The sequence below is a fragment of the Polistes dominula genome, unplaced genomic scaffold, assembly GCF_049000335.1.
Source record: "Polistes dominula isolate Pdom_NZ unplaced genomic scaffold, Pdom_raw_medaka contig_11, whole genome shotgun sequence".
NCBI classification, from domain to species: domain Eukaryota; kingdom Metazoa; phylum Arthropoda; class Insecta; order Hymenoptera; family Vespidae; genus Polistes; species Polistes dominula.
In genome coordinates, this window is record NW_028301154.1 from 4,825,303 (window position 1) to 4,851,520 (window position 26,218).

The 26,218-nt window shown below is 30.6% G+C and overlaps 1 protein-coding gene and 1 pseudogene across 4 annotated transcripts in view; both read left to right on the plus strand.

Moving 5' to 3' along the window:
- Positions 1–26,218, plus strand: part of LOC107073768 (uncharacterized) — a 62,165-nt gene that overhangs the window by 5,133 nt on the left and 30,814 nt on the right. The gene's annotated exons all lie outside the window — the stretch shown is intronic.
- On the plus strand, positions 8,245–8,364 carry LOC149030616 (5S ribosomal RNA; annotated as a pseudogene).

The window sequence follows — 26,218 nt, forward strand, 5'->3', positions numbered from 1 at the left end:
AGAAATGCATAGAGAAGACTCTTTCAAGTAAAACAGTTAAATAGAACTTGAGATATCGTAACAACCGTGAAAAAAAAGTTTCGAGAAAAACGCGTTCAAAGTTTCGTGTAATAAGGGTAGAATACATACATAAGCTACTGCGTAACTTAAACAGCTATATCTCAGGAAATAATTTAAATTTTGAAAAATTCTCTTAAGGGGACGTTCTCTACTCGAAGCACCCAAAAAAAAAGCTACTTTTGCGAATTTTTCCCAAGAAAACTATAAAAGATACCGATATAAAAGTTGTTGGGTTTGTTAAATTGAGTCTTAACCCTTTTGCTACGGGGCGGATCTCCGCCGCGGTACTCCCGCAGTACGGCGCGCTACACCGAAACAGTGCACGGTGCACGCAACGTTCGAGCCGGTGTCGTAAGACTTATGATCGAGGCATTTGGTTTATTATTGAAGCCCATAAAAAACAAATGATGCAAAACGAAAGACTTACGCGGCATGTCTAGAGTGAGATACTCTGTGCATAGCAACTACAGGCGCTTATCATATATACAATTACGCGACATCTTTAGCGGGAGCGACTATAGCCGCTCGTAGTATCTCACCGGCATCACATGGAAAGCGACTATAGTCGCCCGTAGTACCTGAGTGGCATCACATGGAGAGCGACTATAGTCGCTCGTAGTAGCGAAAGGGTTAAACTATATAAATGAATTTTTGTTTTTTCATTTTAATTAATTTTTTATTGCAAAAACAGTAGTTTAAAAAACACCTTAAAACTTTAGTGCTTTGGTAGCTCCATCAGAACTTGAGAATGGCTTACGTGAAACATATAAGTAAAATGGTTTTATATTCTGTATGACTTCAGCTACAAAGTGATAGTAATATATGAAATTTTTATCAATAAATAAAAAAATGGTGGACAAATTACAAAAAAACGTAAATTAGACCTTTTTTCCGTTGTTTTTGACTAAAAATAAATAGTAAAAATTAAAATATAAGAAAAAACTCTCCGTCACTTTGTTACAGCTCATGTGTAGAATAAGTGGATTAAATTTTATAAGAATCGGTTTACTGGTTCGTGAGATACGATGGAGCTAGTATTTCAAAACGTAGTTTCGAGAAAAACGCGTTTAAAGTTTTTTTTACTCAAAATCGTTAAAAATTCTTACCTAAACTTAATCTGCGATGCCTGGACCGTACAATAGACCTTTTTCTTGTTCATATTCTTCAATTTCTTCCAGTCTTGCCTTCTTCCACTTTGATCTGGCATCTTTTGAGCACTTAGAGCTTCGACGGTTCGCAGATTCGATACGTCGGTCGTCGCGTCTTTTAGCTAAGTCGATCGCTCCTGGCCCAAGTTTCATACCTATCGTTTCCATTATCTTCATCACTGTTCAAAATCTTTCGTTGAAGATACATGCCGAAACTTTGCACGCAATTTCAACAACTTTTTTGCCGTTATACATGTGTTTAGGTGCCATGTGCCTTAGATTTGAGGAACTTTTACCAGTCGATGGAACACTTAGAATGCTTCGGCTTGGCATCAGTCGAAATTTTGTGGTAGTATCCTGCCCAAATCTCGTTACGCATATCCTATGAAGAATTCAAATTTCTTCTGACTGCTAAACCGTAGATCTCTGAGAGTTCTTTCATCAATTTGATTGTAAATTTTTAGTTTTTACTTCAGGAACTTTTTTCACAACAGTCGTTTTTCTCTTCACTACTGTTTTTGCTACAGTTCTTATTTTTTTTTTGGCGGTTAGGTGTTTTTCTTTTACATTTTCTTCTTTTGTATGAGAGCTTTTCTTGCCTTTTTAGCGCGCTTAAAAATATGTTTTGTCACATGCAAAATACACTTCAACTTTTTAACAATGAAATTTTCACCGTATGGATGATAATAAAGCAGCATTTTAAAAGTCTTGGAGTCTCCGTAGCCGATATAAGAACCGTGCGCGCCGAACGCTCAGGAGAGCGGTCCGAGATAGTAACGTTCAGGCAGCAAAAAAATGTAGTTAGAGACATCGGATCTTTTTGAAATAATAACACAATATTTCTACATATATATACATTCAAAAAATGTAAAAAAAAAATTAAATTTTTTAAAAATTGCAGAGTAGAAGGTCCCCTTAATTAAAATAACATACGAACTTTAACGAAATCCGTTTTTATTTACTCGTTTCTATACGTAGCATTATTAATTATTAGATTTAGGAAATTATAAGCTATTAAAATTAGGGTAAAAAAATCAATGTAAAGTAAATATTCAAAGTGAGCATGATATTTTTATTCTAATAATTGTACTGTACTCAAAAATTTCATGAAAAATTATAATTATTTTCGTTGCCCTTTTAATTATACGATTTAACTCAATTATAATGCAAGCTATGATGCTAAACTAATTTATTGGCAGAAGCAATGAAGATAGTGATAGAACGTTTAAACAAAATTGATAATTCAATAAGTAATTTACAACGAAAAATGCAAAATTTAAAATCTAGTAGAATAGAGTCAGAAGCATCTAACACGGACTTGTCCGATGAAGGTAGAATATTTGTAGAATCTTTCTTTCCTGTGGATAATGAAGCGAAAAAAATGAAGGTCGCAGAAGCAGCTTTGCTAAAGAAGAAAAATGCGTTAGCTTTGGTAATTGTTTTTTTATAGAATAAATATTAATAATCATTTTACCATTTATAACTTTTCAGTAGATATAATAATATTATTTTCAACCTTATCATCATTTGTGAATCTTATAATTTATTTATAATAACATTTCCAAATCATAAAAGTCAATTGTGTATCAACTTTAAATCTTATTAACAATTTTACAGTTCACTTTTATAAAATCTTTTAGCGGCAAAAATGCACGAGATAGCATTAATACAATTTTGTCAAGGCTCATTACAGATAAAGTTTTAGTTGAATATTCCTATCAGGGTCAGGGAATAAATAAAATAACGATTGAACCGAACAAGTGCTTCAAAAATCTCATGATATGTAAATGTATTTACGGTACGTTGCTTTAAATTCTAATGAATACTCTTTTAATTTCAAGTATAAAATGATAATTTCATATATGTTATTTTTAATATAGACACAAAGGCCGTAAAACAAAAATACTATAAATATGGGAATAAGGTTTTAAAAAATCTTTTTAAAAGCCTTTTTACAAATCTTTTGCAAGTTTCTGAACGCGGACATTTTCACCTTGTAGAAATATTTTTTAGAAATCTTTTTGAAAGGTTTAAAACTTTCCCAGAAATGTTTTAGAAAGATTTTAGAAAGTTTTTATGTTATGTAGGCGCAGATGCTAATAATTGCGCCAAATGAATTTCCTTCAGGGCATAGGTCACTTTAGAGGGTAAAAAAAAGGTTTTTTTGTGAATTTTTTATGCAGCTGGTTTTATTAATATCAATACAAATTTTTGGTATATGTAAGTTATATATCTGAACTATATTTATCAATTTTTGTGTGTAAAAATATGGTAAATTGTGTTTTCCGTGGCCGCTTTTCTAAGAGTCCAAAAAAAAAGGTTATTTGCGGTTGCCCTCACTGGCAAAAATTAGTTCATTTAAAAAAAACCGAGTGTTTACTTTTAATTGAGATGTTTGCACAGGGAATGAACGGAAGGAAATTTTGATTTTTTTGAAAATAGTGGACTTTTTACGAAAAAAATTAAATTTTTTGCAAAAAATCGCCGATTTTTCGAAAGAAATGAAAAAAAATTTGCATTTTATCAAAAAATCCTTCCGTTCATTCCCCAGATACGTGTATCTAGTATTACTGTACAAACTTTAGTAAAGATCTGCTGAATGGTCTGGACGCAGCGAAGGCAACAGATTTAAAAACGCGAATAGGTGAAATAAACGGATAAAGTTAAGATAACTCTTGCATTCATACTTACCTACATTAAATCATCGATTCCAGGGCCATAAGAGGTACCCTCTGCTGCATCAGCAGCCTCTGCAGAAGTGACTTTCGATTGCCGTCGAGCTTTTCTTGCCTCCTTCGTAATTTTTTAAGTGCGCTTGTATATCTGTATACGCAGCTGCTCGTATACCTGTTCTGGGCGCGCTACGGCGCGCTTCGTTTAAACTAGTACAGTTTCGTAAATAATGCGCGGATCTTTACGAAAATTTGAGAGAATATTTTTGAAATAACATTCTTTCAGAAAATCAAAAAAGAAAAATCGATTTTTTGGGTGACGTGTCCCCTTCAGCTACTAAGGAATCAGTAGATCGAGTTTCTTGACATAACCGAACTTTTTAAAACTTTTTTCAATGCATGTATACGATACATTGAGCTTTTCTACAATATCACGTGTTGTGCTATGACAGTCTGAATCGATAATAACCTTGATATGGGTTTTATCGACTTCAACTAGATGGTCAGAGATCGATAAACATTTTTCAATGAGAAATCGACAGAACGAAATCTGGTATACCAATTCTGACACTGCCTTTCCTTCAAGACTATTGCCATATATTGCACATAGCTTTTTGTGTGCTTGTGTTGCGTTCTTGCCTTTTCGGAAATAATACAACAAAATATGTCTGAAGTGCACGTCTTATTCTTCCATTTTTAGATCGGGATAAAAACAAAACTAAAGAACTAAGCGGTATAATTTTTTTACTGAATGTAAGTCAGACGTCCAAACAATAAGAAAAAATAGATACTGTGAACAAGTCAACGAAACAAAAGTAAGTGTAAAGTCCTTCTGTCGACAAAATCCGTAATAACTTAGTTGCTAACCCGATAGTGATGCAGCTAATCGTGAACACGTTAATTTATTACTACAGTATTATGTTATATTATCTACGTTTTTATTATTTAATGTATTATATAATATTATATAATAAGTATTATATTATTTACTTATCTTTTACCTACGATGATTATAACAAAATAAAACTGTTTTCTAGAAATCAATCATTTACACAATCCTAATAGAAATAGGTATACATAAAGTAGTTTTTCTATTTTGGGTGTTCATAAATATAAATTTTTAGTTTCAAGAATATATTAACTATTATTTACGTTTAATTACACAAAATATTCTTTCTGTCCGAATAATGGTATACATTTAAAAAAAATTAGGAATGACCGGATAGGTAAACAATTTAGTAATAAACAGACATTTGTTTTTGATTATGTACAAAATTTTTAATAAGAAAAGTGCTGTATTTATTTTAGATAATATAATATCCACTGTTTTTAGAAAGTAGAGAATTTTATTAAGAGGTAACACCACTCTAGAGCCTAAAAAAAGCATTTTTTGGGGAATTCTTCTTACGAACAGTAAATGAGGAATAGGGTTTCTCTTTTGAGGGTTGATTGATTATATAGTGAACTATGTAAAAAAATATTTTTATTGATTTTAGATACAAAATAGCCTCGGCATTTGTGGCTGAACAAAATCCTTTTTTTTTTTGTTTTTTGCCAAAACGTGAGAAGCTATTTCTGCACAAGTATAAGGATTAAAACAAAAAACTACAGAAATTCTTTACCTATGTACCAATACCTATAGAACTACGTAAGAATTTTTTCCTAAATTAAATTCTGTGAAAATGGCGCTACTTTTAAAAAAAATGTTTAACATTATTTTTGCTTCAGGACAAAGTGCATATTGTTTTTATACATCTAAAGAACTCTTTAAGCTAAAAAAAATGATCTTTTGAAAATTCTAGAGTGGTGTTACCCCTTAAAAATAGTATTAACCCTCTCGCTACGGGGCGGATCTCCGCCGCGGTACTCGCGCAGTACGGCGCGCTACACCGAAACACAGTGCACGGTGCACGCAACGGATCGCAGCGGTCGCATCAACGCCTTATTGTAACCTGCGTTCTTAGCTGGTACTTTCGACGAAAAAACTAGTTTTAAAACTGAGTATTTATAATTTATTAACATGCGTTTTTTTATTTACTGAGATCAAATGATATTACACAATATAATAATATTATACAACATGATATAAGCGTATGATTAGAATTGATTTGCAATTGACAATGCATAGAAAAATGTGATCTAGAATGTTATTTCCTTTTATGATATCGTACATGCTTAGATAAGAATCAGAAACCTTCAAAGGGAACGACACTAAATGACGGGTTTTTATTGCACCATATGTTTCTTTGATTATTGAGATAGTTTGGTAATTTATGGCCCTTCGAAATTTCTTAATGTTTTAGGTAGATAGTACCTTATACCTGCTACCTATATGGTTTTCTTCAAACGAAATTTAATATTTGAAAAAATAATTGAATATAAGTTATCGTCTACACATGGTTTGGTACCGAACATGTACAATTACGCGACATCTTCAGCGAGAGCGACTATAGCCGCCCGTAGTACCTGAGCGGCATCACATGGAAAGCGACTATAGTCGCCCGTAGTATCTGAGTGGCATCACATGGAGAGCGACTATAGTCGCTCGTAGTAGCGAAAGGGTTAAATGCAAAAAGGTTGTACTAAATCTAAGCGCTAAACAAATAAAAAAATACAATAGCCTATTGCAAAATTTGTTATAACTAAAAAAGGGCCTTAAGTTCAAGAACAGATTGCTATTTAAAACATTTAAGTTGGTTTTAAAACGGAATATTTAATTGTAGCTAGTATTTTTAACACATCATTTAAAAATTAATTTATGACTTTTAATTTCGAAAATAAGACCTTTAAAAAAAGCAGTATGTTTAAGGGTAAAAGTCTTAACAGATATTTCCAAAGAAAAAAAGTGTCAGAGCTAATGTAACAATGTTTTTTTTTGAAAATTTGGGTAAAATTTAAAATGTTCTTTTAAAAATCATCGATTATCAATTAGTAGTCATTTTTAAACTATTTGTGTTCAGGAATCTACACAAATTTTCCTCTGACTGAACAGTAAAGCCGTCAAAATAGGAAGACTTATTGCGACTGCTACTTTTTTTTTTCCGAACATTGTTTAAACTTTTTGATAAACATTTATGTACCTTGTGAGCTTCGTATATTAAGTGTTTAAAGTAAAATGATGATTTACAACTAGCCAGTGTTTTGATTGTTCGATTTTTTTTAATAATGCTATAAAATTAACCTAACTGATAAAAATGATCACTAAAATTGATACATATATCTCTTCGAAAACGATTATATTAATTTAAACATACACAAAACTGTAAGATTCCTAAAATCAAAGTACAAGTGGTTTTTGTGGATTACGAAATTACGAAGAAAGCTCTGTAGTAAATAAAAATCAAAAAATAATCTTGTATGCAAATAATTTCGAGACCTGGCGCTACTTACAGGAAAACACCACTTTCAATTTCGTTTAACTCATTGGAAGAAGAGATAAAGATAAACGTAACTAGATCCTATTTTATTTAATCACAATTATTTTTCTTGAGGCTCAAATAATAGAACTTCTTATGAAGTTGCTTTTACTTATACAGTAGGGATAGAAAACTATACTTTAAAACATTTAAAACTCTATGAAGTTAAAATACTAACTAACACTCCTGAAATATTTCATAAAGTAAAACAAGTTCTAAGTAAAACAAAAAATTCAGCTTATCATAGATGCCAATTGAAGACGGAAAAAAGCTGCAAAACGGTCATCGGATTTTTACATCGAAAACTTACATCTGAATGCAAGCCCATACAAACATCAAGGAGGAATTTACAATGCTGGGATATAGAGTAAGAGCACTAAATTGTATTTCGAAATATGATAGGAAACGGATATTGCTGTTTTTTATAGTGGAATTTAAACATAAAAGCAATAACAAGGATATTTTCAGTATAAACAAAATGGTGAGCACTACAATAAACGTATAACTATGACGACATAAAGAAAAATACCGCAATGCATGTGATGTTGACAAATACAACAACAAATGCAACAAAGTCGTAGAGACAGGAAAATTTGTAAACAAAGACAATATTGATATACTTCTCGTTTTTAAATCATATTTCACTACAAGAAGCTATTCAAAAAATCCCATATTACAATATATAGAACAAAAGACACTCATCAGGGAAAATAAACGAAAGTTACAGCATTTATATTTAAAAGTAAATCAAACACCATCTGTATAGTCGAATTTGACAAGAATATCTTCAAGCAACCACAATTGCAGTATAAAATCTGACACAAATTTCAAATTTCGACTAGATATGCATCGCCAAGACAAGAATAATTACCCTACAGAAATTACATACAGGATTACTTCAGGTCGATAGTTGACAAATTCATTTAAACAGGAGATAATAGTAATGCTGTTAACGACCATAGCTGTGCTGAAAACACTAGTTCTCGTCCGATCATGAAGGTTAAGCAGCACTGGGCACGGTTAGTACTTGGATGGGCAACTGCTTGGGAACACCGTGTGTCGTTAACACTTCAATCCGTCTGTATAATCACTGGGTGGATTGAGCAGCTCAGTGGTTATGTTGCTGGTTCCAAGTCCAGATAAAGGATGAGGGTTAAAAAAGGTTAGGTTAGTTCCCTGCCTGACGTAAAAACCTATAACAGGCTCACAGACCCGACGACTCGCCTAGTGAGTCGCGATGAGGAACAGGCATTTTGCCCATTTGGAAGAAAGAAGAAGAAGAAGAAGAAGAAGAAGAAGAAGATAATAAAGATAATAGTAATGCTAAACATACTACATAGGAACCAAAAAATATTACGACTAGGTAGTCATTGATAAACTATTTCATAATGTTTGACATGAAGAGCTTCTAGATACGAGAAAACCCTCTTACGAATGCAAATGCGCAAACTTCTTTCACCATATCTAAGAGTCAGGATTGTTATTATACAAGTCGCAATGATGCTTATATCGAAATTAAAGAAATCAAAAGTGGTATACCTCTACAAGTGGGCCTTTAGAACCGTACCCTACACACTCTGTACAGCTGATATTCCAACTACTGATAAAAGTAAAATACTAACGTTTTCTGATAACACTACTATAAAACCATAAATTCTGAACTATCAGTAAAAATGACCTTGTTAAAAGATCATACAACAAAAATAAATAGCTTAAAGATATAGGACAGAAGCAAAATCAAAGAAACCTAAATCATATCACTTTCGTACTGTGTACAAATGATTCTCCAGATATTAGAATAAACGACATTGTTATTCAACAATTTAGACAAACATCCACGTTCAGCCTAGAAAATAAATTAAAAGTTTTACAAATATCATTATAAACCCTGTTATAGGATTTAAGGGTATATCACTATGGTGGAACGGCAACAATAAGTCATATAATAAAGCTATTAACCAATGTAATGAAAAATACTAAGAACTAAGTCGACGCATCATGCATTATATGGAATGAAGATATACGAAAGGACCTTATATTAACGAGAGTGACAAATGAAATCAAAAATTTTACTACAAGATATGAAAAGAGAACTATAATACTACACTCCATCTAACTAGCCACAAAGATGTAAACTATTTAAAAAAATTGATAAGTAAACATCCGGTTGACTTTAATAAAAATTGTAAAAGAAAACTAACCGTGAAGATAGTAAATTACCACATACATGTTATTTTTAAATGGATCAAAAAAAGAAATTTACTTAATGTCCACAGAAAAAATAATTGTAATTTAGAAAATATGAAAAAAAAAATTTTTTAAATTAAAAAAAAAATTAAAATTACAAAAAATTAAAAAAAGAAAAATTAAAAAAAAATATATAAAGAAGAAATTTAAAAAAAATAAAAAAAATTAAAAAATTAAAAAAAGAAAAAAAGAAAAAAAATAAAAAAAAATTAGAAAAAAATAAAAAATTAAAAAAATTAAAAATACAAAAAAAAGAAAAAAAATAAAAAATACAAAAAAAAAAAGAAAAAAAATGAAGAATTAAAAAAATTAAAAATACAAAAAAAAGAAAAAAAATGAAAAATACAAAAAAAAAAGAAAAAAAAATGAAGCATTAAAAAAGTTATACCATATATATAAAAAAAGGAAAAAAACTATTACTTATTTTTATGTCTGTAATTTTAAGTAAACAAAAGATTTTAAACGCATATTTTCCATAGTTTAAGAACATACTCTTACAGATAAAATGCTTCATTTGTTTTATATCTATGCATTCTTTAAACATAAAATTTCGTCCAACACGATTAAATACGTAGAATAAATTTAAACAAATAGAAATTTGATAATATTTTTGTAACGTTACGAGTATATAATGAATTTTTTTGATTGAAAGAGTAGAAGTCCTTGGAAGATTCCTCGTATCATTAAAACATATAGTTAATCATGAAGAATAACAAGCAACGAATTTAGAGTATGCTTTCAAGAAGCCTTAGGCAAGATCAAGTTCCATTCTAATTAACCCTTTGCGGACGAGACGGTTCGAAGCGAACCGTTCGTGGAGCCGAGCGTCTGTCGCGATTGTCACTCAAAAGTGCCTGCACAAATTTTTTGTAAACGTGGCTAAATATGCAATAAATGCCTCAATACCGTAGAAATACACGCATTTACGTAGGTCACATATATGTGTTTCTCGGCCCTATCAACTGTTTTAGCGGAGCGCTTATATGAGTTATTCGGCCAATTTGATGATTTACGAAAAACTCATATATGCAGCGCTCCTCCGCAAAGGGTTAAAATTACTTTGTAATTTGAATTTTGTAAATGTGTATCATCAGTTACTAAAATTTCAAAAAGAAAGAAGAATTTAAACAAAAAATTTTTTGATGTATACTATATTTTCGGATAAAAGGAATATTTTATTAAAAAAAAAAAGGCTAATATTAATTATTAACTGTTCATATAATTGGAATTAATACACAACGTGATAGTTGGTAATGTCTATTTCATATTAGGAATAATTATTGTGTAATATAAAATGCTTAATATTTTGAATCATGTTTTTACTGCAGATTGATCTTAAGAAGCGGTAATTTTATATCTATCTACGATACAGTAGACATAAATCAATGAAACAGATAGTAGGTGATGATTTGATTAGAAAATAGTTTATTACTTTAAAGAAACAATTTTATAATTTATAACAGTTTTATTAGTTAACTTATGAATAGATTTATCTGTAAATAAGAAAAAATATAAAATATCCTATATATTTTTTATTCTTAATGTAATACATAAAAAATTATAACGGAACTCTAGCTCATCGTGTAAGAAGCCTAAAACAATTTCATAGAATAAATAAGTAGTTTAAATAGTAATATGTTTTACATATCTGAATTATTTAAGATTGAAAATTTTTTTGTATATTTATGAAACGAAGTCGAAATAATATAAAATCTAAGGAATTTACCGAAATACATTTTTATGGACGAAGCTAGTTCTGAATTGTTTATATTTTCAGAAATATTAACCAATTATATGAGTGTCTTGGGAGTCGAAAGAATAGAATTTTTACTTATTTTTAATGATTCAAAATCTCAAAAAAGTGATCAAAATTTTAAAAAGAAAATTTTAAAATTTAAACTGTTGAGCTCTGGATATGCTGACATAGAAAGCAATTCAATATCTGACAGGAAAACGTTTATTTGTTTTTATTTGAATATGCATATTTCTGCAGTAATAATGTTCACTGAACCGACACGTATACCTCCAGGTGAAGAAAAAGTTTTTTTTAAAGCATTATTAACTTGTGAAAGTAACTAATATGTGCAGAAAACACGTGTTAAAAGTAAAACCTTCAAAAAACTAAGTTTTGAGAGAATGAGACAAATGCAGAAGAGTATCAGAAGTAGGATAATTGTAGGGTTTAATTGGTATAATATTATTATTATAATATTATCATCATATTTAAAAATAATTTTACGTGTTATTGACATACATTACATGTAAGATTTATTTAATTTAAAAGAAGTATTTATTACAATAAAATAAATACTTAAATATTAGGGTTTAATGTAATAAGAATAAAGAGATAAAAATCGAAATAAAAAGTAAGTAATAATAGTTGAAAATCTTAAATTCGTAATTGCACTCGTATCACACTCGTTCACTCAAAACTAATCGTACCGAATCAAGAAGGAGCTGCTCGTTGCTTTTTTCGCCTCGTTAATATACCCATTCACCCCCACCAGTGGTCTTAATCATTTTCTTCATTCTTTTCAAAATCTCTAGACTATTCCCCATCAATTATCAATTAAACACGGTAAAATTTCAAAAAGGAAGTAAAATTTAAACAAAAATTTTTTTGATGTATACTATTAGGACCTTGAATAAATTCTCGCTGTTTCATCAAAGTTCAATCAAAATGAAATCTAATCCTTCAAAATTTACTTGATAATTATCGGTTATTTGTTTCAATCTTGAATCGATTTAAGACAACAACTCTGCTTCAATCATACTGACTTCATCGATAATTAACCCTTCGACTACGGCAGACTTTAGGAGGAAGTATATTAAAATATTCAAAATATTAAAATTTATTACATTAAACGAATATTACTTATAGTGAACATTAATTTTAAACTTTTTTTAAATAACAATATTTTATTTTTTTAAATAACAATGTTTAATAATAAAATTTAATAATATAATATCGTATAATATATTTCAAAATACGGATGAATACATAATCCCACATTACATTTTTTACATTCGTAATGTGTATCCTTTCTCTTATCATTTTTTGCACACATTGCACATCTACGCCTTGCACTTTTCCGAATTGTTGTATTGCTTTCATATGGGGATGGAAAATGCTTTTGCGTCAAATGAAAAGGCTCATTGTTAGTATCTCTATCTCTTAATTTATATCCATTAGTTTTATCTAAGTATTTTTTAAATATTTGTCTTATTAAATTTAAATGAATCAAAATAAATTAATGAAAATAGGTAATCTACATTACCATAAGACCAATCAGAAAATTTTATAACGGGCGAAACAAGCGAAATTTAATTTGGACGCCAATATGCGTCAACAGTACCGGGAAGCCGACATGTGTCAGGCGCCAATGGGCGCCAACAGTAGTCAAAGGGTTAATACACGAACATATTTAAACAATGATCTATATTGTTGTGCTGTTTCGATTGATAAAGGAAGCAACTTAGAAAGACTAATCTTTAGTGCAGTATGTATCGTTGATCCATCAATAGCCACAGCTGCTTTACCAGTTAAAGCGCACGTGATATAAGAGTTGGAGAATCCATCGTTTTCAGTATATCTATTATAAATTTTCATTAATAATTTGATTACAAACGTTTTCCCACATCCAGCAGGGCCCGTTAAAAATATTTGTAATGGAGATGGATTTTCTGACTGAAGATAGTGAATGACATGCATTAAAAGTTCCTTTTGTTTTTCGTTAGCTATTTTCATCAGTTCATAATATTGTTCATTGGGCATAAGATTTTCTTTCTGTTTAGGAATAGCACCAAGTTTATTTAGCGTTGCTAAACGTAAATCATTGTTGACCTCAGAATGTGGATTATAATACGCTGCTTAAAATGGATTAGCTTCTGGAAATCTCATGGCGACATCTTGGATCTCATCGTCATCGTTCCCTTGTCCATCTTCACGACATAGTTTTCGACAAATCTCAATCGTTTTGTTAATGTATAAGTTCGATTCGAACTCTTTACGACGTTCTTAAATAAGATTTTCATTTTCGTCGTAAATCCTAATAAATTTCATCTCTTCAAGAATATCAAGTTCTTCATTACGAAATGGAATGTGTAAAGTTACCATTTCTCTTTTGTATTCATTGAAATCAGAAGCAATGTCATAATTTCTATATCGAATAATGCGTTGTTTGTATCGGCGAATATAAATTCCTTTTGAATTTTTAGTATAATTGGCAACGAATTGTGCAAGTGGTAAGTCTTTCATTTCTTCTGGCCGCTGTTCGTACTTCTCAAACCAGTTTTCCTTCCAAACATTTGTCGAATTTTCATCATACATCAATTCATCCAATTCTTTTTGTGTTCGGTTAATACGCACTCGTTCAGTAGGCCATACGGTTGAGATATAAACTACGGAGACAGAACTTTTTGACATAGGTTCACGAAGTAGATACCACGCTGCTTCTTGACTCGACAATTCAACAGTATTGAGCATATTAACACTCTTTTTTCGTGTTATTTCGACTAAGTTGATTTCTGGATGATCATTCATTGTTTCAAGAATTTGCCGCTGTAAGTTGCTAATACCTCTATTAGTTTTATTAACGTACTTAACAACGTACGCGGCACAAGAGTATTCCTCGATAATAAACTGCCTATATCTGTATTTGATTGTAATATATTAAGAATGAAAGGATTAAAAGGATTGTGCCATTTTTCTCTTAGTTGTCGATTTAAAAATACTTTAGGTCTAATAATCCCTGCTTGAAGAATATTAAAGTAATCTTCCTCATTAGAAATATTATTTTGTGCATAAAAAGCTTTAATGCTTTCGTAATCATTGTTCTCGAGGTTTATTTGTAATTGTTTATAACGCTGAGCATAACTGGCATATCCAGGATGATTTTTCTCCATCGGTTTTAATATCGTGGTTAATTTACATGGCATAAATGGAGCATCAAATCGACATTTCTGAGGTTTATTGGCGTTTATTTTTTGTAGCAAGTAAATGTATGTTTATGAGTTTGCAAACAAATATATCCAGAAGCCTCTGTTGAAGAAACAAATATCAATTCAACGATCATCATTAAAGCATTTTGTTTGTCTGCACCAAGAGCATCTACTGGAGCATCATTCAGCCATAATAAAATGTGTGCATGAGGACTACTACGATGTTGAAATTCAATTCGTTTAAAATAATTGACAACATGATAGTTTCCAAATGGACTATTCTTTTTCGATTAGAGAATATTCAATAATACATTGACTATTTTATTAAAATATAAAGCACAAGTCACAGCATCTTCATTGACAAGGGTAGTCTTAGATATATAATCTAGTGACGCAGCTGCTTCTGTGGAAATTTCAGCTCCCTTATTTTTTAATTTGTACAGTAATTGTTAAGGTATATATACTTATTATATATATTTATATGATAAAAAAGACAACGCAGAGTTAATATGAAAAAGTAAGATTTATTATAAGAAACTGTGGAAAAGAAAGAACTGTTGAACAAGCCTAGAGCTAGACTGGATACCGAATAAAGAGAGGGAGCGTACCAGCGCCCTGTACTAAGGGACTGTGCGGCTCGTAGGAGAAGAAGGGGTAAAGATTAGGGGAGGCAGAGTTAGAAGACATAACGTCTCTTAGGTACGCTATTCTTAACACTCCCTCCCGATATGTTTCGATACTCCACAACATCTAGTTAATAAACTCTTTAAATGATTTAAACCATACAATATATTTAACAACATCTTTAAGTTATTAAAATCGTAAATAGATTAAACAAAATCTATGAACAAATAACTTGTCATAGTTGTTTATACTGAACTTATACAAAATAAACTTAATCTAACTTGATAAATCTTTGGCACGGAATGTCAGTTAACTCTCAGTTACACTGCTTAGCCCTGCGAAGAAGAAGATTTATTCCCTGAATGGGAAGAAGATAACAATTTAATTATTCATAATCAAATCTGTAAGATATTTATGTATTTCAAAGGTTAATGTCTTTGTGAAAATGTCAGCAATCTGTTTATTTGAAAGAACCCAGTCTAACTTATACAAATTTAAATTAACGCATTTCCTAACATAGTGTTCTTTTCTTTCAATCATGTGCCTTAATTTATTATTACCATCAGATTTCGCACACGCTATTGCTGACTTACTGTCACTGAACACACTTATTGAATACCATTTTCTTTTTATTATCAATTCAATTGACTGACTGATTAATAGCAAGGCTTGGCACGTTTCACTTAATGCGACATATTCAGCTTGACAAGTGGAGAGAGCAACCCTTGGCTGTTTATGTGTTCGCCAAGCAATAGTATCACCAAATAGCTGTATTACATACCCACACGTAGTCAGTGAGCCTTTGCAATCAGAGAAACTTGCATCAGCATAAGCTTGCAACTCTTGTGTTTTGCCTCTAAACGTCAAGGTCATACCTTTCGTACCCAACAAGTAACGCAATGCTCTCTGCAGCATATTCCATTTGTTCTTAGTTAAATTTAATTGATGCCTACTTAACACATTAGTAATGTACGCCATGTCGGGCCTTGTACCGTTAACTATGTGCAACAATGTTCCAACGACTTATCCATAAGGAAAATCTTTTGTCAGTGGTACAGCAATAGTTACTTTCTCGATTACGGAGTTGATTCGAAACCATAGGTGTTCTTTTAGGATAGGGTTTTCCTTCTAAGAATTTTTCAAGCATTTTGTCAATAAGTTTTTCCTGATCTATTCGCAAAATTTTATTTCTCCTATCTCATCGAATTCTAATTCCTAAGTACTCTTTCGGTTCACCTAAGTCTTTCATTTGCAACTCAGCTTTGAGCTTTACTTTAATTTCCAACATTTTACCTGGATGATTACCTATTTCTATTATGTCATGAACATAAACAAGTAAATGTACAAAATCATTACCATCTCTCCAGGTAAATAAGCATGGATTAACTAAATTTTTCTCAAGCCCTATTTTGAGTGCAACTTCAGTGAATTTTTCATTTCATTTCTTCGGACTTACTTTTAAGCCATACAACGATCTTTTAAGCTTGCAAACTTGATCTTTTAGCTCTTGACCTTCAGGAAGAAGTTCTTCAGGAATTTCCATATAGACTAATTGATCCAACTTACCATACAAGAAAGCAGTATCAACGTCCAATTGACACATATCAAGGTCGTAAGCATTTGCTATCGCAAATAACGCTCTTATCAATAACAATCGAGAAACAGGTGCATAGGTTTCTTTCAAATCGTACTCGTTTCGATCTTTAAAACCTCGTATAACGAGTCTCGCCTTGTAAAGCTTCTCACCTTTTTCATCAACTTTGATTTGGAACACCCACCTTGAATCTATAATATTTGGCGGTGTTCCCTTCCTACTAAATCCTGGTCTCTCTACTATTGTCCAGACTTTACGTAAACCCATAGCCTTTAATTCAGCTGCAACTGCTTTCATTCAGTGTTCTTTCTCTGGACCATTAATAGCCTCTTTATAGGTCTTTGGATATTTGTTGATTTCAGCCAATAACGCGTGACATTTTTCATCAATTTTTAATCTTGTTCTTTCATCTACTTTATATTCTGAAGAATTATCAAAGGCATAAATAAAATTCGCTGATACGTCATCCATGGGGAGAGGATCAACAGTTGTCTCAGCATGTTCAGGCGCATTATCAGCTTGCTTTTTCGGGCGACCTCTTTTTCTTTTAATTCGCGGAGGCGCTCCTCCGAATCTAAGGTCTCGGTGTTTCCTTCTACGTTTTCTTTATCAAATTCGACTAACCAGGTTTCTTTGTTTATAGCAACGTTTCCATCCTGCCAATTTTTAATACTGTTTACATGATATCTATCTCCGTAAACAATTCTTTCATTAAACCTAGCTTTCCTACTCTCATAAAATTTACCATCTTCTGGCTTTATAAATAAATAACCCGTTCGAGTATAACCTATCAAAATTACTCTTCTACCAACGTACCTAAACTTCGGTCCCGTTTTTCGTTGGACTTTAATATAGGCAAAACATCCGAACCGTTTTATTTGATTGATATCATATCTATAATTAGGTGCAAATTTATATAACGGAGATTCCATATTATTAGTAGCATGTAGTGTTCGATTTACTCCTAAATCCCACATATTTTCTGGTAATTTCGAATCATACATGTACGATCTAATCTTATTTATTATGGTTTGATTATAACGTTCTGCCACTCCGTTATGTGCGGGCGTATCAGGACTAGCGGGTTCGAGTTCGGTTCCTTATTTTTCCAGAACTTTTTTTGTATAACCTCCCATATATTCTAGTCCCTGGTCACATCGTAAACGACAGACCTTTTTATCTCGACCAAGTATATTTCTAGCAGATTTTACAAAAGCCTCAATGCAAGATCCCGCTTCACTTTTATTTTTGATTGGATAAGACATTGCTAAACGAGAATAATCATCAATTACTACGACTATAAATCTGTAACCTTTGGGATAAGAAGCTGGGCTTATCGGTCCCATAATATCACTATGTATTGTTTCCAACGGTCTGGAAGCTCTCTGTCTAACAGTTTTAAATGGCAATAGTTTAATTTTGGCTATTTTACATACTTCACAACTATCCACGATTTCGTTAAATTCGGCAGATTTGATATCTTTCAAGTGAGGATATTGTTTTTGCAAACTTCTGAGATAATTACTCGATGCATGTCCAAGTCGTACGTGCTACAACAAGGCTTTCCCATACAAAGTTTGAAAACCGGCCCTCGAATGGGCCATTGCCGGGCAAAGGATGACAACTAACGACCGATCATTGGCGTCTTCTAATGGCCCATAGACGGCTGAATATCCAAATGATAACCCCGGCCCATTAATGGTAGTTGATCATCGGCCGATTAATGGTAGTTGATCATCGGCCGATTAATGGTAGTTGATCATCGGCCGATTAATGGGCCCAGCAATGGGCCACGTATTATTCAAATTATTGACCCATTAATAGTTTATAATTACACGCCGATTATTCCAATAAATATTAGCCCGTTAACGGCACATGGACGGCAAATCATAACATAATAATAATAGTTTTAATAAGTTTTTAAGTAATAATTTAATTACTTAATTAGAATAGTTATTTGATAATTGTATAAAAATTTAACTGTCCGTCTGTATTCAAGTTTTTATTAGTCTAGATAATTCTTATTAAAGTGAATATTATGAATAAAGACTTCATTTTTACAAGTTAAAAATAATTAATTTATTTAGCTTACAGTTAAGTTTTAAATTAAAAAAATCTAAAATATAAAAATAGAAAAAATTTATGTCGAGAGAGATCTTTGTTTTCGCCCATGCTCTCGGTCATTACTTCCAGAAAGCCATTTCCCAACTTTTCCAGCAAAATTTTTACATTCATCCGAATCACCAAATTTTTCGGCAACTACATCTGTAATATAAGAAAAAAAAAATTATAAATTAAATTCTACATTCTTAACTTGAGAATACTTTTGATAAACATTGATTATTTTTACAGTACCTCTCATGCATTTAAAAGTTTCAGTACTGCTGAAATTGAGTTTTCCAATTCCTTTTATAATTTTTCCCGTGCCTGAATAATGTGTTTCAACAGTTTTAGTCATTAAAGCAGATGCCATTTTACCTATACATCCTCTAGCAGTAGTCTGTCCATAAATCAAAACACGAAGAAGAACCAACTAAAAAAAAGTATATATATTAATTTGTGTGAAATCAATATAATGTAAATCGTTATTAGATTAAATGTAAATTTTACCAATGCTTGTTTTTTTGATTCTGAGCTTTTTAGGTCATTATCAAATTTTTTAAACTCTTCTAAATCTGTACAAGGCAATTTAACATTTAATTTTCTTGTTGAATCAGATATGTTCAGCCGAGGAGTTCCAGACAAATTACTAGCTAGCAATGTATTTTTCAACTCATCAAAATTTTTTTTAAGATCGTTCTGTAAGCTCTCTTTTTCCCTAGCTACATTTCGTTTAATTGAATCATCTATATGGCGTTTAATTGAATCCTCTAGATCATGTACCTTTTTGTCCAAATAGACCTTCAAGGATTCCAGAAAAAGAAAAGTACCTTTAAAATCTATATCTTTTTAAAGTATCGAGAATTTTGATCGTTAATATAATTTTGATTAAAATTTAATCTTACGAAAGTCAAACACTTCATCACTTTTATCAATTAGCCCCAATCTATTACTCTGTGATTCATCTGTAAAATAAATTTATCAAGTTTTCATGGTATTACACGTAAATTATAAGAATTTTTTAAAAAGCTGCAACTTTTTGAATTTAAAGTATCTAATTCGTTTAATTAATTTTATATAATCATTATCAATCATACTTAGTGAATCTTTAAAAATATCCCAATCAGTAATTTAATACCGGTAGAATTAGAAAATTTTCAATATTTAAATAAATTTTCCAGCTGTCAAACAACTGGTCAGATTAAATTAAATTGATAATTTAAATAATTTTCACTTAAAATACAATTTTTTAAATAATTAACAAAATTAATTATATTTTGATCAATTTTTTTTATCCAATAATTTAATTATATTTATTTTTTTTATGTAAGAAATCAGAGTTCGTTTGATTGATAATTTTTTTTATATCTCTGATTTGGTATCTGAATACAAAAAATACCGTACCATTATTTAGTTCCTCCTTTTGTGAACTGTGTTTTTCTTTACGGGAAGTAGAGAATTGATTCTGATTCATTTGCAAAGGCGATATACTATGTAAATTTTCAGCATTTGCAACGCTAGTTAATATTTTTGGCTTCACTTCGCTAGTGCTCTTATTTCTTTCGTCGTCCGTACTCTTCACGTCCATAGTTGTAAATGCACGATTTAAGCGTCTTTGTCCTTGTTTAAAATTATCTATTTTAACATAGATTAAGAGTCTCATAATATACTTATTATAGTTGATATTAAATAAAGGTTTCTGATTAATCCAAAAAAAAAATTAATGTTTACCTGCGTAAGCTAGTATTTGGATGGTGTATGTTGGCCAATCTTTTTTCGCATCACTATATTCTTGAGCATATTTTTTCAGATTAGCATAATCATTTTGTGGTGGATATTGGCATAGAAATTCATCACTTATTTCCGTTATCCACTTGCTTGGTATCAGATCAATATCTTTCTTATCATTTGAATTACTATCTGTAAACTCAATTACGGCATACATATTTTTTTCACTAAAGTTCGCCATCTATAAGTAAATATATTAAATCAAACAATTAACATTATTTAAATCACTTTAGCTTTACCAATTATAAATCAATTAATAATTAATTTAATTAATTAATTATACACTTACCTTATAAATTTTAGAATAGCAAGTCGGCAAATCAGAAGCAACACACGACACCAAAAAACTGACGGAAGACACTAGACACACACACACACACACACACACACACTTGTTACACTTAACGCTGCGTAACTTTTGTTTGCCACGAGTCGACTATTTTTTGATTCTTGGAAATAAAAAAAAACCTATTCTTCAAAGTTTATGAACACTAATAATTTTTCTAGAAAATTGGAGTATTATTTTATAATAGTCTTAGATGTATCGTCGACGACGTCCAATAGAGAAGTAATAAGATTTTTGTTTTGTAAGATTTTTGTTTTGCTTCGTAGTTATCGCTCCTGGTTTTATATGTGTGTGTTTGTGCGCGACTGCATACTACAAAGCGTGGACACGTATTCTTTCGATATTCGAAATGTTTGTAGGTACGAGCGATAGAAAGGTAAAAGAATAAACAGAGATAAGCTGCACGTAGGTATGGGACAAAAGTATATTTTCGATTTATTTTTTTTATGTAGAATAACCCCCTTTTCGCCTGTACCACAACTTATTGATCACCCTGTATATTTTATTTTAGAAGAAGAACGCTTGTGCCTTATTCTAGAAATATCATTTACGCTTGTTGATAAGAAAAACATCTTTACTTTTTACTAGTAATATGTATTTAACCTTGTAAGAAGAACAAAGAATTTCAGCGAAAAGTATTTGACATAAATGACCTAGCTAGGTGGAAAGCGACACAATATCATTTTGTTTTACTTTATTGTGGACCGGTTATATTTAAAGATATCTTACCAAAGAATACTTATGATCATTTTCTACTTTTTGTTGTTGCCTGTAGAATTTTGCACAGCAAAGATTTGATGATTGCTTTTAATGATTATGCAAAACAATTATTAAGAAAATTCTTTTATTTATTACCGTCATTATACGGTGAAAAATCGCAAACTTTAAATCATCATAATTTAATACATTTACCCGACGACGTATTGAATTTAAAATTACCATTAAGTGATATATCGGCATTGTGGGGTGAAAACTATATTGGCAAAATTAAGAAACTTGTTAAATCACCTTATCAACCTCTAACTCAGATTCTAAATAGGTTATCTGAGATAGATATTGGCAAAAAAATGAAAATTAAAAAGCAATCTATTGTTAAAAAGTGTATAATAGATGAAGTTTTAGACATTTTTACTTATGAAGGTGTGGAATACTTAAGTGTTAAAAGTGTCATTATAAACAGTATTTATTTGACTTCAATGCGACCTGATAATGTTGTTATGTTAAAATGTAGTGACGTAATTATCATTAACAAACTGTTGATAAAAAAACTAGTTCAAAAATCACCAACAATAGATGATATTTATATTTTAGGACTCAAAATAATTCGTACCGATACTCTATTTAATTACCCAACTGCTTCAAATGATATAGGTATAATAATAGGAGAAAAATGTTCCGATTCAGCAACAATGTTTTCAATGAAATTAGTTAAAAATAAGTGTCATTTATTGAATAGCAATAAAAATCTCTGTGCAATATCTTTATTGCATATGTAATTGCAACTTTTTGTGAAACTCAAATATAAAATTTTATTTGTTAGGATGATTTTCAATTTCTCGTTTTCATCTATATTTTTGCGCTGTTCGGACCTTATACTTTTGTCCCATACCTACGTGCAGCTTATCTCTGTTTATTCTTTTACCTTTCTATCGCTCGTACCTACAAACATTTCGAATATCGAAAGAATACGTGTCCACGCTTTGTAGTATGCAGTCGCGCACAAACACACACATATAAAACCAGGAGCGATAACTACGAAGCAAAACAAAAATCTTACAAAACAAAAATCTTATTACTTCTCTATTGGACGTCGTCGACGATACATCTAAGACTATTATAAAATAATACTCCAATTTTCTAGAAAAATTATTAGTGTTCATAAACTTTGAAGAATAGGTTTTTTTTTATTTCCAAGAATCAAAAAATAGTCGACTCGTGGCAAACAAAAGTTACGCAGCGTTAAGTGTAACAAGTGTGTGTGTGTGTGTGTGTGTGTGTGTCTAGTGTCTTCCGTCAGTTTTTTGGTGTCGTGTGTTGCTTCTGATTTGCCGACTTGCTATTCTAAAATTTATAAGGTAAGTGTATAATTAATTAATTAAATTAATTATTAATTGATTTATAATTGGTAAAGCTAAAGTGATTTAAATAATGTTAATTGTTTGATTTAATATATTTACTTATAGATGGCGAACTTTAGTGAAAAAAATATGTATGCCGTAATTGAGTTTACAGATAGTAATTCAAATGATAAGAAAGATATTGATCTGATACCAAGCAAGTGGATAACGGAAATAAGTGATGAATTTCTATGCCAATATCCACCACAAAATGATTATGCTAATCTGAAAAAATATGCTCAAGAATATAGTGATGCGAAAAAAGATTGGCCAACATACACCATCCAAATACTAGCTTACGCAGGTAAACATTAATTTTTTTTTTGGATTAATCAGAAACCTTTATTTAATATCAACTATAATAAGTATATTATGAGACTCTTAATCTATGTTAAAATAGATAATTTTAAACAAGGACAAAGACGCTTAAATCGTGCATTTACAACTATGGACGTGAAGAGTACGGACGACGAAAGAAATAAGAGCACTAGCGAAGTGAAGCCAAAAATATTAACTAGCGTTGCAAATGCTGAAAATTTACATAGTATATCGCCTTTGCAAATGAATCAGAATCAATTCTCTACTTCCCGTAAAGAAAAACACAGTTCACAAAAGGAGGAACTAAATAATGGTACGGTATTTTTTGTATTCAGATACCAAATCAGAGATATAAAAAAAATTATCAATCAAACGAACTCTGATTTCTTACATAAAAAAAAAATAAATATAATTAAATTATTGGATAAAAAAAATTGATCAAAATATAATTAATTTTGTTAATTATTTAAAAAATTGTATTTTAAGTGAAAATTATTTAAATTATCAATTTAATTTAATCTGACCAGTTGTTTGACAGCTGGAAAATTTATTTAAATATTGAAAATTTTCTAATTCTACCGGTATTAAATTACTGATTGGGATATTTTTAAAGATTCACTAAGTATGATTGATAATGATTATATAAAATTAATTAAACGAATTAGATACTTTAAATTCAAAAAGTTGCAGCTTTTTAAAAAATTCTTATAATTTACGTGTAATACCATGAAAACTTGATAAATTTATTTTACAGATGAATCACAGAGTAATAGATTGGGGCTAATTGATAAAAGTGATGAAGTGTTTGACTTTCGTAAGATTAAATTTTAATCAAAATTATATTAACGATCAAAATTCTCGATACTTTAAAAAGATATAGATTTTAAAGGTACTTTTCTTTTTCTGGAATCCTTGAAGGTCTATTTGGACAAAAAGGTACATGATCTAGAGGATTCAATTAAACGCCATATAGATGATTCAATTAAACGAAATGTAGCTAGGGAAAAAGAGAGCTTACAGAACGATCTTAAAAAAAATTTTGATGAGTTGAAAAATACATTGCTAGCTAGTAATTTGTCTGGAACTCCTCGGCTGAACATATCTGATTCAACAAGAAAATTAAATGTTAAATTGCCTTGTACAGATTTAGAAGAGTTTAAAAAATTTGATAATGACCTAAAAAGCTCAGAATCAAAAAAACAAGCATTGGTAAAATTTACATTTAATCTAATAACGATTTACATTATATTGATTTCACACAAATTAATATATATACTTTTTTTTTAGTTGGTTCTTCTTCGTGTTTTGATTTATGGACAGACTACTGCTAGAGGATGTATAGGTAAAATGGCATCTGCTTTAATGACTAAAACTGTTGAAACACATTATTCAGGCACGGGAAAAATTATAAAAGGAATTGGAAAACTCAATTTCAGCAGTACTGAAACTTTTAAATGCATGAGAGGTACTGTAAAAATAATCAATGTTTATCAAAAGTATTCTCAAGTTAAGAATGTAGAATTTAATTTATAATTTTTTTTTTTCTTATATTACAGATGTAGTTGCCGAAAAATTTGGTGATTCGGATGAATGTAAAAATTTTGCTGGAAAAGTTGGGAAATGGCTTTCTGGAAGTAATGACCGAGAGCATGGGCGAAAACAAAGATCTCTCTCGACATAAATTTTTTCTATTTTTATATTTTAGATTTTTTTAATTTAAAACTTAACTGTAAGCTAAATAAATTAATTATTTTTAACTTGTAAAAATGAAGTCTTTATTCATAATATTCACTTTAATAAGAATTATCTAGACTAATAAAAACTTGAATACAGACGGACAGTTAAATTTTTATACAATTATCAAATAACTATTCTAATTAAGTAATTAAATTATTACTTAAAAACTTATTAAAACTATTATTATTATGTTATGATTTGCCGTCCATGTGCCGTTAACGGGCTAATATTTATTGGAATAATCGGCGTGTAATTATAAACTATTAATGGGTCAATAATTTGAATAATACGTGGCCCATTGCTGGGCCCATTAATCGGCCGATGATCAACTACCATTAATCGGCCGATGATCAACTACCATTAATGGGCCGGGGTTATCATTTGGATATTCAGCCGGCGATGGGCCATCCGAGGGCCTGTTTTCAAACTTTGTATGGGCTATTTAACTCAGCTATATTTTCAGCTGCTGAGCTTTCCTGTACTTTTTCTACAAAAGAGCTTGCAACATCCGAGATTACACGTCTTTCTGCATTTTCATCAATAATTAAAGGAGCTTTACTAGTTTCAGAAGAGTTTGTCTTTCTAATTTCCCCTTTTAATTCTGATTCTTTTTCAATCTGTTCAGCATTCTGAAGTCGAGTAGAACTTCTCGTAAAATACTTATGTTCATGAGAATTTCCATTTTCACCATCTGTTAAGAAACCCTTTTGACAATATCTATTCTCATTATAGCCTATCCCGTTACTACTATGATTATCAAACTTGAATTCAATTTCCCAGAAAGGTTTGTTATATATCCCTGTCATAAACGACTCACAAGTCTTTGGGTTGTAAATATCAATTATTTTATCATTCAAATAAACTTCTGGACCCTTTTCTACTAGTTTTCTTAACGAGAGCAAATTTACCGATAGATCTTTAGCATATATGACATTATGCAATTCGCGCGTTTCTCCATTCTGCAAATTCAATTTTACTGTACCTATACCGTTTGCTTGCTAGTCCGCCTGAGAATTTCTATTAGCACATTTAATCAATTTAATGTCTGATTCATTTAATCTTTTGAAAATCAACTTAAAATTCGACAAATGCTCTGTAGCACCCGAGTCC